The 15,255-nt window shown below is 42.1% G+C and overlaps 1 protein-coding gene across 2 annotated transcripts in view; it reads right to left on the bottom strand.

Moving 5' to 3' along the window:
• Positions 1–15,255, bottom strand: part of aipl1 (aryl hydrocarbon receptor interacting protein-like 1) — a 30,960-nt gene that overhangs the window by 6,800 nt on the left and 8,905 nt on the right. The window lies entirely within an intron of this gene.

The raw sequence follows: 15,255 nt of genomic DNA, 5'->3' as shown, positions 1-15,255 counted from the left end.
TGTGACGAGCTTAACATACTTCATTTTTGATATTTGATAGCGGTGCCTTGTAACCATGTAAATGTTTTGCATGAAACTGAAATAAAACTGACTAATGAATGAGAATGTGTTGGCAAACTGTTACATATCAACACATCAGCAGACACGGAGCAACATTATCATGTATTCACCTTCCCTTTAACTTTTGGCGTCCACTAACTCCTGAGGGATATCGAACTCTTTAACTTCTAGATGCTCCACTGTGTTCACCAGTCGCTCAGTGTGTCTGTCTGTTGTTTGGTGCTGAGGTAGTGTAAAGTGGGTATATCAGATTAAATGTCTGCTGCGGGTTGGTTGCTGAGAGTGAACCAAAATGGTGAAGTTATGGGCCGTAAAACCAAAACAACGAGCTGAAAGATGCTAAAATGCACCAAAGACTGCACAGTCTGATAATATTCTTTGGATCGGTCTCCACCTCAAGTTAACTTGAGCAGCTGTATGGAAACTTTTGAGTGCAAGACTTATACCATTATTACTTGTATTTAAAGGATGTGAATACTTCAGCATCGCTGCACTGACACACACATCCGCAGATTAAGACCAAGGCACCATCTCCTCTGTGTTTGTTAGTACGTGTGTCGTTGCATGAATCACAGCCTCCCTGGCCACTTCCATAGAAGGGGAGAGAGAGACACACACACACCTGGTATGGTTAATCTACTATGCACACCTACATTCTGGGCTGAAGACAAATGCACAAATATTTTATCACACTCAGCAACACCCTGTTCCTGCACACACACAATGACTGAGGAGTGCTCTCTGAGAAGCACAGGCATGTGCACACTGTGCTGCCTTGCGGCTGTACCCTCAGCTGGAAATGTGGCTCTCACACACCAGCACTCACACACTCACACATCAGTAATGCATATAACAGAATTCCTAACATCAGTGGAGACATTTTGCCAGAGGTTTCATCTGCTCTGACTTTGAAAGGAAAACGGCTTCGCCAACCTTCAGATGCTTTCCAACACTCTTTAAATGTCTTATGTTGTCTTGCTTGGAAGTCTTTTATTCTTTTATTTAATCAGTTTGAAGTTTTTGGATCATTCGCTGGTTTGGGATAGCCTGGCACAATTATTGCTTTTGTCATTTTGGTCTAGCAAGGCCGTGGATTAACTACTTGGAGACATATGTCATTTTAAGGGTTCTGACTGTATAATAATGGATGATTCACAGTTTTCTCCTTGGGTTACATATCAATATTAACCCTTCTTGAATTGATGCACGATATGCTGGACTGGTCATTGGTCTTTTTTAAAATATATTTTTAATCAGGAAAAACACGGAGGCTGCTCTGTAAATGTCAATTTGCTTCTGAACAATCTGGAGAAAATCCGTTTCTGAATAAAAGTAGGGGTCGAAGATGCAGAACACACTTTATTTAGTATTTACTGCTTTGTGATAAATTGACTATCAGGAACAGTGAAGAAACGTTCCTCAACTCAACCGTCATTTGAGCCTGCATACGGTAATAAATGTCTGTTTTACGAGAAGTAATTCAGCAGTATTTTCATGTTAATGGATGGCATGGATGCTACACCGTTCTGTATTGAACAGGAGAAGAATCAGAGATTGGACAAAATAACAGCAACACAACATAACGCAGTTCTTTATTTAATGTCAGTGAAGCACAAATCCATCCCTCATTAAATTAATAAATCATGCAACTTTTTTTTTTAACCTTTTGATAGAAATTGCAGCAACAATTGTTTTGTTACCTGCGCCATTGTAATGTAAGTATGTAGTGCACAGATGTGCACTATCAAATTATCCAAAATGTGAGTCGTAAGTCACTTGTTCTTACAATTTAGAAATCTGGCTTTTTGATGTAACATTGCTTCTGCGGTCACTAAATAAATATAAATACATCAAAGTTATGCCTTTTGACTCTTCTACTCCACCAGATTAGGAAGTGAAATGTTGAAGGTTTCCAGTCCATCCCTCATATTTCCTCCAAAGATTTAAAAAGGATAAGCAACATGGCAGCAGTTCTATCAAGCCAGTCAAATCCTCCAGGCTCAAGATTTCATATTTGGATCTTCCTTTCCACCTTTTAAACTCTGTGTGTGCCTTATTTATCAAAGGGGCCAAAATGGAGGAAAGCTGTGCACACAACTTTCATTCTATATGTTCCAGATGTCTGTGGAATTTGAACAATCACTCGCTCGCCTAAGCTCCCAAATCTACAAAGTAATGGTTCTATATGCCGGTCCTTCAATTTATCTGGCATTCATCACCAGATCATGCAGGTGTTCATGGTATTGTTTCTAACCCTTGTAATATTCCACTGGCACACATTTCTAGGTCTAATTTCCTTTTAGGCAGAACAAGGTCACAGATCTGAAAGATTGCATAACAAATGGCAGCCTCGCAAACATTTCTTACAAAGTTCTGCAGCGAGTCAACAAGACAATGATCATTTGTTCTGTTGCTAGTTATTCTCGGAACAAACAGTGTTTTAACCCTTCAACACTTAGTGTTTCCATATTTAGCTTGACGCAATCTGTCATGTGATAACTACTTGCTTCTCTCTTCCTTGTGTAAATCCAGTCTATTCATCCAGCAAAACACAGGCCTGACGTGTGTAAAGCAGCCTGCTGGCCACAAGCCTGAGCAGAAAAGGTCAGAGGTCAGAGTCACCGTTCTCTAAACCGCTGAGGCAGAATACTTTTGACCCTGCAGTACCGCTTATAGCCAACTGGAAGACTGCTGGATGGTTTATAGCGTGTGTGTGTGTGTGTTGTAGCTATCTGGACTTGCAGCATTCTCAGGAACAGCTTGTGCATGAGCCCTGTGAACGCATGCAGCGAGTTAATGACGGGCGAGAAGTTTCCGGAATGTCATAGCTCACATTTCCGAGATGTTGCTGCTCTTAAATTACACACACGTTTCGCTTCAGTCTCGGTAGAGGGATATTTAACATACATAGTGCACTAACTGATTATTTCCTCTTGCATTCTATAGCCTGTATTCTTTTAGCCTGTGCACAAGGATCTGCATTGTTTTGCTCTGATATCCATGTCTCCGTCCTAATCCCCTCTCTCTTCAGAGCTGCTGGCCTTTGGCTCTGCGGCTCTTCCCAGCCACAGCTCCCCCTGACCGGGCCCCTGTCGTCCTGCTCTCCGCCTGGCCCCGACCTTTAGCTACATACCAGAACACATAGCAGCCAGGACAAAGGGCAAATGCACACGACACATAAACGCACTCGTACAGTACATACCGGCTCCCTGTTTCTCATACACATAACGCAACGGTGATTTCTAACACAAACACTGTTAGACTCTACTATGAAATTAACACGCTCCTATTTAAGCATCGTTTAGCCTCCTTTTTGATTTATCGTTCAAGATTTTAAGCTGGAGAATACATATCTGTTGCTGGAACTCCTCTTATCCTGGTGCCTGTAATGTGTCACTGGTATCGGTGGTGTCCGTGGTAATTGCGGTATAGTTTTGATGAGACACTGACAAAGACGAGGCAAATCCGGCTGTGCCCATGCTGCGAGCTGATGGAGCCAATTTACCAAACAGCCCTGGACACAGACAAACCTAATTCTACCCTTTCGAGGTCATGATACTACTAAGACATCCAGATCTCTTTGTTTGCCACCTGAACGACGAACAAAATGCAAAAGAAGCCTGTATACAGAAATTTAGGACGTTTTCATGAGAACATTTGTGCCAAAGTAAAATAAATGGAGAATGAACAGGTCAACACTTTAAGTATCGGGCCCATACTGCATTGTGTGAAGTGAATTTGAGTACAATTGGAAATCCTAAATTCCAGCCTTTACGGCCTTGTTTCCCCGGTAGCGCGTCAACACGCCCTGATGTCTTTTGGCTGTTTTTAATTTAGCAGCAAAGCCAGAAGCATTAAAGGCAATAAAACTTACTTTATTTAGCAACTTAACTCTTTGCAGGAAAGAACACCCGGAACATATCGGACATCAGATTTACATTTTTTTCTCACAAGGCACAAAACCTGAGCTTTTGATGCCCTTCAGCTGATGACTAATGTAAAGATAAAACGGTAATAGAAATGACTTTCCTTTGTACCGCCTCTCTCCCAGTCTTGTGTATTGTACTTTAACTATTCATAGCATCAATGCTCTCTCTTATGAGTTTACCCTTGACTTAACAGTTTGTATGTAATTGACTCACTAATGGCAGGTGTGTCACAGGGACATCACATATGAAAAGAAGAATAGTTGCATGACGTGCGTTGCAGTTGTTATTCAACCACCTGCAGAATTACGGTAATGGCATTACTCTGTCTGATGGTTTCATTGTCTCTTACAGTGTCATTTGTTCCTATCTGGTTTATCCAGTATTAAATGCCATGAAGTCACCCTGTCATAAAATCCCGCCTGTGCTACCGTCATTACTCATTGTGTTCTGCGCTGTATTGACCTTTTCTGCCAGGCCTGCTGTGGGGATATGAGAGGGGGAAATCGGATATTGAATATAATTGAAGTGCAGCCAGCAGAGAGTGACGGGATCGACCGGAGTATTTCCCCCAACAAGCCGGTCTAATCCCTTGACCTGGTCCAACCAACAGATTAAACGTGTGCTGTTCAGCGGCCATCCTGTCTGACCTCAATACGCTTAACCTGGCGTGCTACCTGTTGAACAGCAGATGGAGAAAGCTACAGAAAGATGCAACAGAAAAGTGTGATATTTAACTTATAAAAGGCTCAGTTGGGGGGCTATCTATAATCAAATATCAAATTATATATACCGTAGTAGCACTGTAGCACACCAGCAACTCAGCTCAACAATGAGCTTCGTACCACACAAAATGTAGACGACTGCTTACAGGACACCGAGATGTGGATAAATCATTATCTTGTTCTTCGTAAAATGTGCAACCTGTAGATTCACTCCTGCACCATTTTTAGTTTGATTTTGACTTACCACCTTGAGGTGCTCCATACAGCTTTAAAAGAAGGCTGTATTGATGTGGAGCTCTGGAGCTAAACCAAGTTATGTGAATAATGCATCAATCCCAGCCTTACAGTATCACAGTCCACTGTTACACTCTGCATGACTGAACACAAACCCAGTGAACCTGGAAGTCTCTGCCAACACCTCCCGGGAAACATTATCCAGCCAGAAGCCGAATTTCAAATGCGATGTAATTTTCTGAGGACGAACTGAAACGGCCAGACGTTTGACTGAAGAACCTGATGGCCAGCACGCCCTTGGGTGAGATGGCTTTAACATGGACCGTGTGCTCTCAGAGGGCAGGGCGGGGCTGAGCTGGTTCTGGTCTACATGAGCAACTATTGACAATTTCCTCAAGCATGCGTGAGATGCACACAGAGAGGCGGACACTCCCAAATACGCAAACACACACATGCTCACACGCACACACATTTTTTCCATGCTGGTGAGGTTGTCACATACAGCTCAATTCAAAGGTCAGACTGCTCTCACATGGATGCTGCATGTGGTGAGCAGACACGCATATATAGACCAGACCGGCATCACATCGTAAAGCGCCAAGGCCGTGGCCCCTTGTGGGGGAAGCTGTCGCATTAAGAGAGAAACAGTCAAATTCAGAAAAGCTGCACATAAAATACGTGAATATTCACTGTCAGCGTGGTGAATCGCTAAACGATGCTGGTGACAGCTACTTTACTACTGATGGATAGCGCACGTTGCTTGAGTGGGAGGCTGCTGCAGTACAGTCATGCATATTGTGGCATCAGACTGTACCAACTAGATCTCAGCCTAGCCAGTTGGCTATTAACACTACTAGCCTACGAAACCTGGCGTTTTCGATCAAATATGTTTGGATGTCCGGATGAGCAACTGACCACAGGTCATGAGATTTGTTGGGTCATCGTCACACATGTCAAAATTACCACGTCAAATTACATTGACATCTACAGGATCTTAGGTTTTCTATCCCCCAGAAAGGGGTGCAGCTTGGCGCTTGACGAACACACAAGATCACGTGTGAATTGCGGGATCACATATCAGACTAAAATCCATCTAGTCAAAGGGAAGACATTTTACGTCCATCGTTTCTTCCTCCCATCTTAATCTTTCTTTCTTTTAAATAAAATAAAATTTAAAAAAATACTGGTTTCAGGTGATCTTGGTTTGCTGAACCTTCCTGCTTAAAACACCCGAAAGCTGCCTCTGCATCCAAAGGCTGACATCAGAGGATGGGTTCAGCTTCCACTTTTTCACTTGAGTAAAATTAGAGGAAGCTTTGAGGCGGCCTACATTCACAGTAAGCAGAACAAAAACATGAAGGATTGTAATATCTATACAATCCTTTTGGTTGGATTGGTTGGTTGATGCCACTCATGTCTTATGGTGGTATCAAACCTCCCACCTTACTCTCTGCAAGTAAAGATATTGAATTACAACAGTTCTAGTCAACCCTGCCTTCTGTATTTCACCATAACTTCTCATCCACATGACGAGAAGAAAAGAAGTCCTCTATGCTGTTGAGGAATAGAGAGTAAGGTGAAAGGAAACGTGAAACCAGTCCCAGGATGGGCTGTAAACCACTCTGTTACTGGACCAGCATGATGAGACGAACACGGTCGAGTTAGGTTGTTTTGTGGCAAAGCAATTCACAGTTTACTCCACATTGAATTCTGTTGTGCAGTTTATGCAGGATTTCTATTAGAAAACTGTATTGCAGGTCCACATGTCTTGGACAATTTCAATGTCCTGGACAAAAGGGAGACATTTTGGTCAAATATCTGTTTATTGAGCTTATTAAAGCAATTGACAGGCAGGCTTTATAAAGAATGAGCGTCTCCTTGACTTCAGACTGTAGGCTATCTGAGAATCATCGTTGGTGTCAGGGTTGCCGCCAGTGTATTGAGAAGATAAGATACACTTTATTGTCCCGCTGGCTCCAAGCTGCCGGGCCTAAGAGTTGGGGAATTTCTTTTTTTTGTTTGTTTTTAAGATGTTTTTTTAAACTAAAATGTCTCATACATGTAGCAAACTCCTTTTAAAGAATAACACTAACGTTTAGCTGTGGACGTAGCAGTGAAGTGTGTGTACGGTTTTTGCTATTTGTCAGTGAATTAATGCTTCAACTCCTCAAGACCCAAGTTCTTGTCTTGCTTGCCACCAAGTGAAGGGGGTTAGCCCCAAAGTTAGCGACACATTTAGGCTAGGCTCACTTAAGGTGGACTGACCTTTTTAAGGTGGACCAGCTATTCTTATTTTAGTGACACGCTGTTCCTTGTGTTGAGTTTTGCTCAGCTCTCCCCCCTGAGACTGTGAAGTTTTGTAAAAGCAAAATAAACCCTGTAATTTGGGTGAGTGGGAAAGTTTAGCAGAACAATGTGTTGTATTTGTTTCTAAGTGAATGTGCCGTTTGTATGCACGCGTATGTAACAAGCTGAACTGTATCCAAACAAGAGCCTGTGTATGCTGCTCTTCTCTAAGTGCTAATAACCAACAGTAGCTTGGAAATCCCAGACGGCCCTGCCTAAGTTGTCCGGTTACATTGAACTCTGAGCGCCCTCCATCCAGACAAAACCGTCTTGAGGTGCCGGCCGTCCAGTTATTTATAACTCTGTTGGGTAAGCCTCCACTCTACGGCCCACTCCAGCGTATAGACATGTATGGGCCTCTGTGTTCTGCTTTATTACGTGGACTCAAGGTGAACTCATTGCAGGGGTTGTGTTTTACCTGCACTATATCGTAAACGCCACGCAGGAGACACTATCAGCACTGTGCAGCTCCTTCAGTGACCAATGATGTCTCTTGTTGCACTGTCCACTTTGCTGCTGTAATCCTGCAAATTTCCCCACTGTGGGACAAATAAAGGATTATCTTATTTTATTAAAAAAATGTGTGATACTGTATCGATATGTTTCAGTCCGTTAGTGCCCGTCACAGCTATTTAACAAGATTGTTTGGCCACTACTGGTCAGACTTTCAAAAGAATTACATGATAGGCCTTCACTGAAGAGCACCAGACTGACAAGAGCACCTTTTACTGACGTCACCACACACACACACACACACACACACACACACACACACACACACACACACACACACACACACCCACACACACACACGTGCCCTATTTCCACTGCATGGGAATTAGTAGTAAATGCAGCAGATTGCAGACACACAATACCAGTCCTTTATCCCTTTTTGTTACACTATATTGCATCCCACTCTCACACTTTCTCACTTTCTCTCGCGTTTGCCTCCCAGCCCACCTATCTGGAACTGCCGTCTATTGTAGGAGCTCTGTGCCGGCCAAGTATTAGCTGCAGTGTTTAGACTACATCAAAAGTATAGCGGCCCTTGTCAGTGGTGGGTGTAGGCTACTTTGTATAATTTCTCAATCCCTGACTTACTCAGTTTTACACCTTTTTGACATTTTCATCTTTTATTTAGAATTAGACAACTCTTATGTTGGATATGCATGGTTAGATATGAGGTTTTTGGTGCAAATCCAACCTCTGTTTGATTTATCCTTTTATTTTTTCTCGTCTCTGATGGGATTTTCACCTGTGTTTCCACATTCAAAGCATTTATAAAAAAAAATCATTACTTTGCCTTCAGTTTATATGAAGACTCAGCATTCTTTGCGGAGATGGTTGCCAGTAATGTACTCTAGATCCTCACATGATTTATGATCATATCCATTACACAGTTAAATGTGACAAAAAGCTCAGGCAGTTATTGACCGTTTCAATACATTGCTTTATTCATTGTTAATTTATCAAAGCTTGGTAGTCTCCCATAAATCAGCTGAATGAGACTAAACAGAAGCCCGCGGTGATTGATTCCCGACATTTAAAATAAGACCGTACGACCCCGAAGAAAGACGGGATGAGAAAAACCAGAACTCGCCACATTTCAGCTGCTGACATTTCTACAATTACTCTTCAATTCTCTTGAGAGAGACTTGCCGACGTATTTTCTACATCATTCATAAAGTGATTACTCATATAAAATCAATGTTATTTTTAATGTATCTGCTTGGATTCTGTCATGGATCACATGGAGACAGACAAAGCGCTCATGTGGGGCTTTCACTAAGCATTTCATTTTTCACTGTAGACCAGAACATCATTCTGAATTATTCACATTTTCAGTGATGTACAATGGCATACATAGACTTTCAATGAAAATGTAAATATTACAACTTATTTTGTATAAGCAGTGAACTGTTCTATAATAGTTTTAAGCATTGGAGCATTGTGTTTTCATGATGTGACGGTGCACCTGAGATCTCGTTGGAATAAATTTAGGAAACAGTTCTTCTACTTATACCTGGACTCAATTTAAGTGTAAATTACCAGCTTGACAGCCTGACACGTGGCCAAAATTAACTTCTCCAGATTTAAAATGGCCTAATGCAGCTGCTTTAAAAAAATCAATGAATCAAGACTTTTCATATCTTATAACGGACAGTATGGACAAAATGCAGTACAGTTGGGTCAACATAGATAATATTCTTACACCTGGAAGCTGGCTGGAGCTGGCCAGTGTATTCCCTTCGCTGCAAAGTTTTGTCACACCTGTTGTCTTTTATGATATGGTTTACTTCTCGGGCATTATTAATGCTTAAAAAAAGATATATTGATTGGATTATTGGACTAAACACAAGGGTGGTGATGGAAAACAATCAAGGAAAACATCATCTTATCCCTGATAAGTAAATATGTTAGAATGTTGTCAATAATGTGTCAAAATTTGTGTTCAGTAAAATGTAAGGTTAAACATGGATTACACAATCTGAAACACATTCAGCAACAAATTTATTGATTATCTTGTTAAATTTATTTAGTAATCAGACCGCTTGTATGTTGATGTGTGTGTGTGTGTGTCTGATCTTCTGGTTTAGTTCCTGCCTGCTTTAGGCCACAAGATGCACTTTTCCCTCCGGGGGCTAAAGGTCATGGAGGATTGGAAGCAGGCTGCTGTTGCGTCATCACCAGTCTTGAGTCAGGTGCCCTCCCAAAGATCTCGCTGCCAGCTGCCATGGAGGCAGGGATAATCTGCCTAAGCAGCTTTCACATGATTTCACCCACAGGGAAGAATTTAGGGAAGGTTGTAAACCTCTTCAGACCTGGCCTTGGAGCTTCTTCCTGCGTTGACTTAAGAGGTGAACCAGGGCTGTGCAACAAACACTACACCAGAGAAAACAAACGCCCTCTGCTCGTATGCAATGTATTAATTACCACACACACACACCAGCCCTTATTTAAAAATCTAGGATTTGTGTGTCTGGTCCATTAGCGCTTTGGTCTCTAAATTTAGCCATTGAATTGAAAGCACTACTATCAGACGGGAAGTGATAAGGAACATAGATCCGATCTCGCATAGATGTCCTGATGGAGAATATCTCTAGCAGACATGAGAGCCCAGTGAGATATACTGTGCGTTCTTGACAAGACTGCAGGACGTCTCTGTGACCTTCTCTGTGAGGGTTGGAGGAACTTGATGAAGTTAATCTACCAGCAGCTAGGGGTCAAAGTCAATGGCCTGACGACTATACATGCTGTGCAAAGATCTGACTGGTATTACATATTCCAAAGGGCACTGGCAACCCTATCCCTGCAGGGAAAACTGTCTCGGTCAGTCTTATGCATTCATGCAAAGCACTGCTGACATTTAAAGTTTTTGTTTTTAGAAATAAAGACCAAACTGACTTCTGTAAGACTGAAATATAAGTGAAAATCCCACTTTAATTTGGCTTTGGAGTTGCTTTGGCTCTAATGTTGTCTAACTTCTAAAATGAACAATCTATTGAAAAGATAAAGATTGTCTTTCAGGCTACTTTTTTTTTTTTATTGAAGTTTTTCTTTACTGATGTGAAAAAAGTACCTATTTTTTCCTCAGCCTCTTTCAGGCTTTCTTATCACTTACTGAGCTTAAACAGATTATAGCCTACTGAGCTGTTAACTAACCCTCAGCCATCGTTAATATTAACCTGCTATTAAAATGAATTGAGAACACTTGTTAGTATGGTATCTGTGCAGGTGTTGACAGAAATTCAGCTTCAACAAAAACATCACGACAATTTTGGTCCGTAAGCTAACTGCACAACAATGCCACGTTATGGAAAAGTAGCTGTCAGTACTTCCTCTTCAGATACAGTACATTGCTTGAGTAAGGGCTTGCTATTGCTGCTCGCAGAGAGGCTCACGCCTTAAGAAGATTATTGTTTACGTTCCCTCTGGCTGTAAAATGTATGTCTCCAACAGGAAGAGTGTTTGCTGAGTCCATTAGCCTGCAGCACTTATGTGCTGTCGTTCAGCTCCCACAGTCAAATGCAAGATAAATACAATATATTCACATGCGAACAACAGATTTGAATTTCTTATTGACTCAAGCTAAATTGATGAGTTGATTGTCAGTGAAAATGGTCAAACTGTTCACCACTTCTAACCATTCTCTCATTGTTTGAGCCATCGCAGCAAGATGATCCGTTCAACAAACAAAGTCTGTCAGACATGCATGTATATGACTTCACATCCCAGGTGAATTTTCCGTTGTCACACAAATACAATTGCTGTATGAATGTGCAGATCCTCTTTGCACTACAGTATTATACAGTATTGATGAACTTTTACAAAGTGATATCAGATATTGAACCCGTAAACATTTTGTCTCATGTCATTAGTTTTAGGACCCCGATGTTGTTTAAACGGATCACAATGAGTTGTTTTATTGATCAAAACTTAAGTTAATGTGAGAAATCACAAAATGCACTGGTGTGGCGCATTAATGCAGGTACTGGCAGTGCTTCCTGAAGAGGATGTACAGGAGAGAGTAGAATAATCCTGTGTTGGTGTTTCCTGTTTGTTTGTGTGTCTCACTGGAGTGAGGGAGGATTGGGGGAGGGGGGGGAAATGTCTGCCAAGCAGATAAGGAGATTGGGAGACAGAGAGCGAGGAGCCACACCATGTTAAGGTAGTCTATAAAGAAGACGATGTACTTCAGGCAGGCTGAGGAGGGATTCTGCCCAGTTCTTGCTTCCATCTGGGGTGTTAAGAGCTTGAGGAGTGAGAGAAGGCAACCGAGAGCATGTGTGCAAGGGAGAGTAAGCCGGGGCATCTGGTTTTGTTATGGCCTCAAAACATTCCTTTCCTCTCTGTTCGTCTCTGGCTGGTAGCTTTTAAAGGGACTTGTTTGCTCTCATATCCTGCTCTGGGCATTGCCCCGTCTCTTGAAGTTTGCTTTATGACTGCCGAGGGTCACAGGCAAGATGTCTGTCTGTCAGTTTATATGTGCGCTCCTGTGCATGACACCCAGGGTTGTTACAGAGGAGAAATGTTCAATCCAATTCACTTACGTCGCGTCACATCACAACAGAAGTAATCTAGAGACGCTTTTTGTATGGAGCAGGGCTGGATTGTACAACATTCTTCTGTGAGTAAGGACTTGGGCGACGGTGGCAAGAAAAATACCTCTTTTTAACGAGTACAAACCTTGGGCAGAACCGGGCGCTGAAAAGGCAGCCCAATGCCTCCAGCGGTTGGGTTGACGGAGAGAAAGACAGAGAACAGGCAACAACAATAATTCTAACCACAACAGCTATAATAAGAATGAAGAAAGGACTAATACAAATAATAATAGTAGCGGTAAATATAATAGCAGAAATATGACATAGAAATGTTATGACGCAGACAAGTGAAAGCTGAGGCAAATTTCAGGTGTCTTCAGGTTATTTATTTCTTCTTAGTTTTTTTCTCATTCATTAAGCAAACACAGAGCATGACTAATATCCATTGTCACCTCGAGCAACAAGGTATTTTAATACAATATTGATATAGACAAAAGAACAGTTTTTTTTAGCCTTCAACTTTATTAGCTTCGCATGTGATTAATGATCTATTGAGCTCCCAGCATTTGTGGACAGATTCTTAACTTGGAGGTTTTTGTTTGAACACTGAAGGGGCTCTCTTCAAACGAAATTGAAATCCATTTCAGATGTTTTTCCTTTTTAAATTTCACCGAGGAGTTGTAGTCCAAATCTGAAATGAGGAACAAAATACTTGAATGTGACAGCTCATGCTCAACTAAAATGTGTTTGTTTTTTAGGGATGATGCAAGCCAGGTGAAACTTACAATTCTGCCAACACTGTACAGCAGCATTATAATAACACATTAAAAAGAAACCCTAAACTGCACAGCTACAGTGAAGTCTAACCCAAAATGTCAGCGACGAGTCTACTGTCCCATGATGCAATGCTTTTGTTACATGATACGGCAGGTGTCATGGTATGAATCTCAACACATGAACGTGCCGCATAAGTAACAGGGTTTCCATGCAGTGACAGCTATGCTTATCAATTGATATGGCTGTCAGAGGCTGGATTTGATGGGCTCGTTTTCCCCATGTCACTGTAGGCGATGGACGGGTCTTCAATGCAGGGAAGGGCCGACCACAACAGTTCTTCAGCTGGCAGCTTTAGCTGGTACATGAGGACATAAAGCTTGCCAGTGAAGAACTGCTGTAGGTCAGCCAACGAGCACCGTATACCCAACATGCAATGATGCACACCACGACATGAAGAAAAATACCAAAAGTAACACTTTCAGGCTTTGATTTTCAATTTGCTGCTTGCTGGCATCTGTGACTGAAGCTAATAGGAGGAGACGCCTGTCAATAAATAGAACACACCCCCAAACAAACTCCTGGTAAAGTCGTAATATCCCCTGAGTGAAGCACTAATTCTCGAAATCGCCATCAAGGAACCATTTAGCGAGCTTGTTGAAGGCATAACTTCTTCCGACAACAAAATAATGACTTTGTATTTCCAGAGAAAATAATTTGGGACCTTTTCTATTGAATTCTATGCAGTTGGTGATTTTCTTGGAGCCAGCATCTAGCAACCATCACTTGTACTCTTGTACATCTTAAGGCGCTTCCACATTGGCTCCAGCTTTTGGCCATGCTGGTAGATGCTTGGCTCACAAACACACACTCCTTCTTCCTGGGCTGGCTTTAAAGGGGATTTGTTGTGGTAGAGATGTGAGCAGGAAGGGACAAAGATACCAGAGAGGGAAAACTTTTATAACATTCCTTTATCCTTAGTTGTGAATACTGCGGTTTACGACGTGTTTAAATGTGCGTGCATGCTTAATCAAACAAGCTGCGTGTGTGTAGCGGCACGGAGCTGGCCTGCGTCAGACTTGCCAGCCTACTGTTTTAGCATTCTCTCTGCTTTTGCTATAATTGAATACAGAAGTCCTTAGCCAGCGAGATAGCTTGGCCTCTGGTTACAGCCTGAAACTCCTGATAAAAAAACAACCAAAAAAAACAAACAGCTCTTGTCCTGTGGGGCAGTTCAGTTTACAGCAGCCATACTGGGCTGAATGAAGGCATTTTTCTTGTTGTTCAGACACTTCCAGGCCTTTGGGTGTGTCACAACTTCCACCAACATGTCAAGTATTTTGTTATTTCACTTTGAGAAAACCCCACAAATTTCCATCCAGATGAAAGTCAGTTTAAGAGATTTTGGTGGACGGATGAGCCCCTAAGAGAAACTACACTGGCCCAATATCTTCTTTGCTATGAAATAGTTTTGAAAGTTAAACCATGGCCCAATCGAGTGTTCGAAATTAAAAGTGACAAGAACACCCTTTGTGTGATGTTCCACTTTAACATCCCCTTTCCGCTGGCCACTGTGTAATACTTGCAAGTAGCCCAGGATTTGTCTCGTCCGGCTTCCATTCAGCTGGCCTGACGTCAACTATTGCAGTCACTCGGTCTGAAAAGCCTTTCCCCAGCAGCATATTCTAACACAGTTCAAGGACAGGTCTTTGGGCAAACTAGCTCTCAGCAGCACTGCAAACCCAGCAACCCCTGGAAACTCAATGAACCCCACGCTGCTCTGAGCAACAGTGGAAAGATCTGGTCTGCAGAGACACACACTCTCTCTCAATGTGACCAAATGGTCCTCTCCCACAAAAGCTCTGAATGGGCGGTGGGTTTTGATCTTTTACTGAATCCAGTGGGATCCATTGGAGATGTGTAATAGTGGAGATGAGATCCAGGACAAAGGGTTTTTTTTTCAGCACTGATACAATAAAACAAACTGGTGACCATGGCATAACTCCAATGTGACAAATGATGAAACGGCAAGCCTCTCTGTGGCCAAATATAACAATCTTATCAGTTCAGCTCCAAAACACGATTTGCAACGACAGAAGCACTAAATAGTTCTAATCGAAGTGCTTGCTAACCCAAGCTACATAAATA

The sequence above is a fragment of the Melanostigma gelatinosum genome (assembly GCF_949748355.1).
Source record: "Melanostigma gelatinosum genome assembly, chromosome: 7".
Lineage (NCBI taxonomy): Eukaryota > Metazoa > Chordata > Actinopteri > Perciformes > Zoarcidae > Melanostigma > Melanostigma gelatinosum.
The sequence above is the reverse complement of the archived record's forward strand: the minus strand, read 5'-3'. Positions and strand labels throughout refer to the sequence as shown.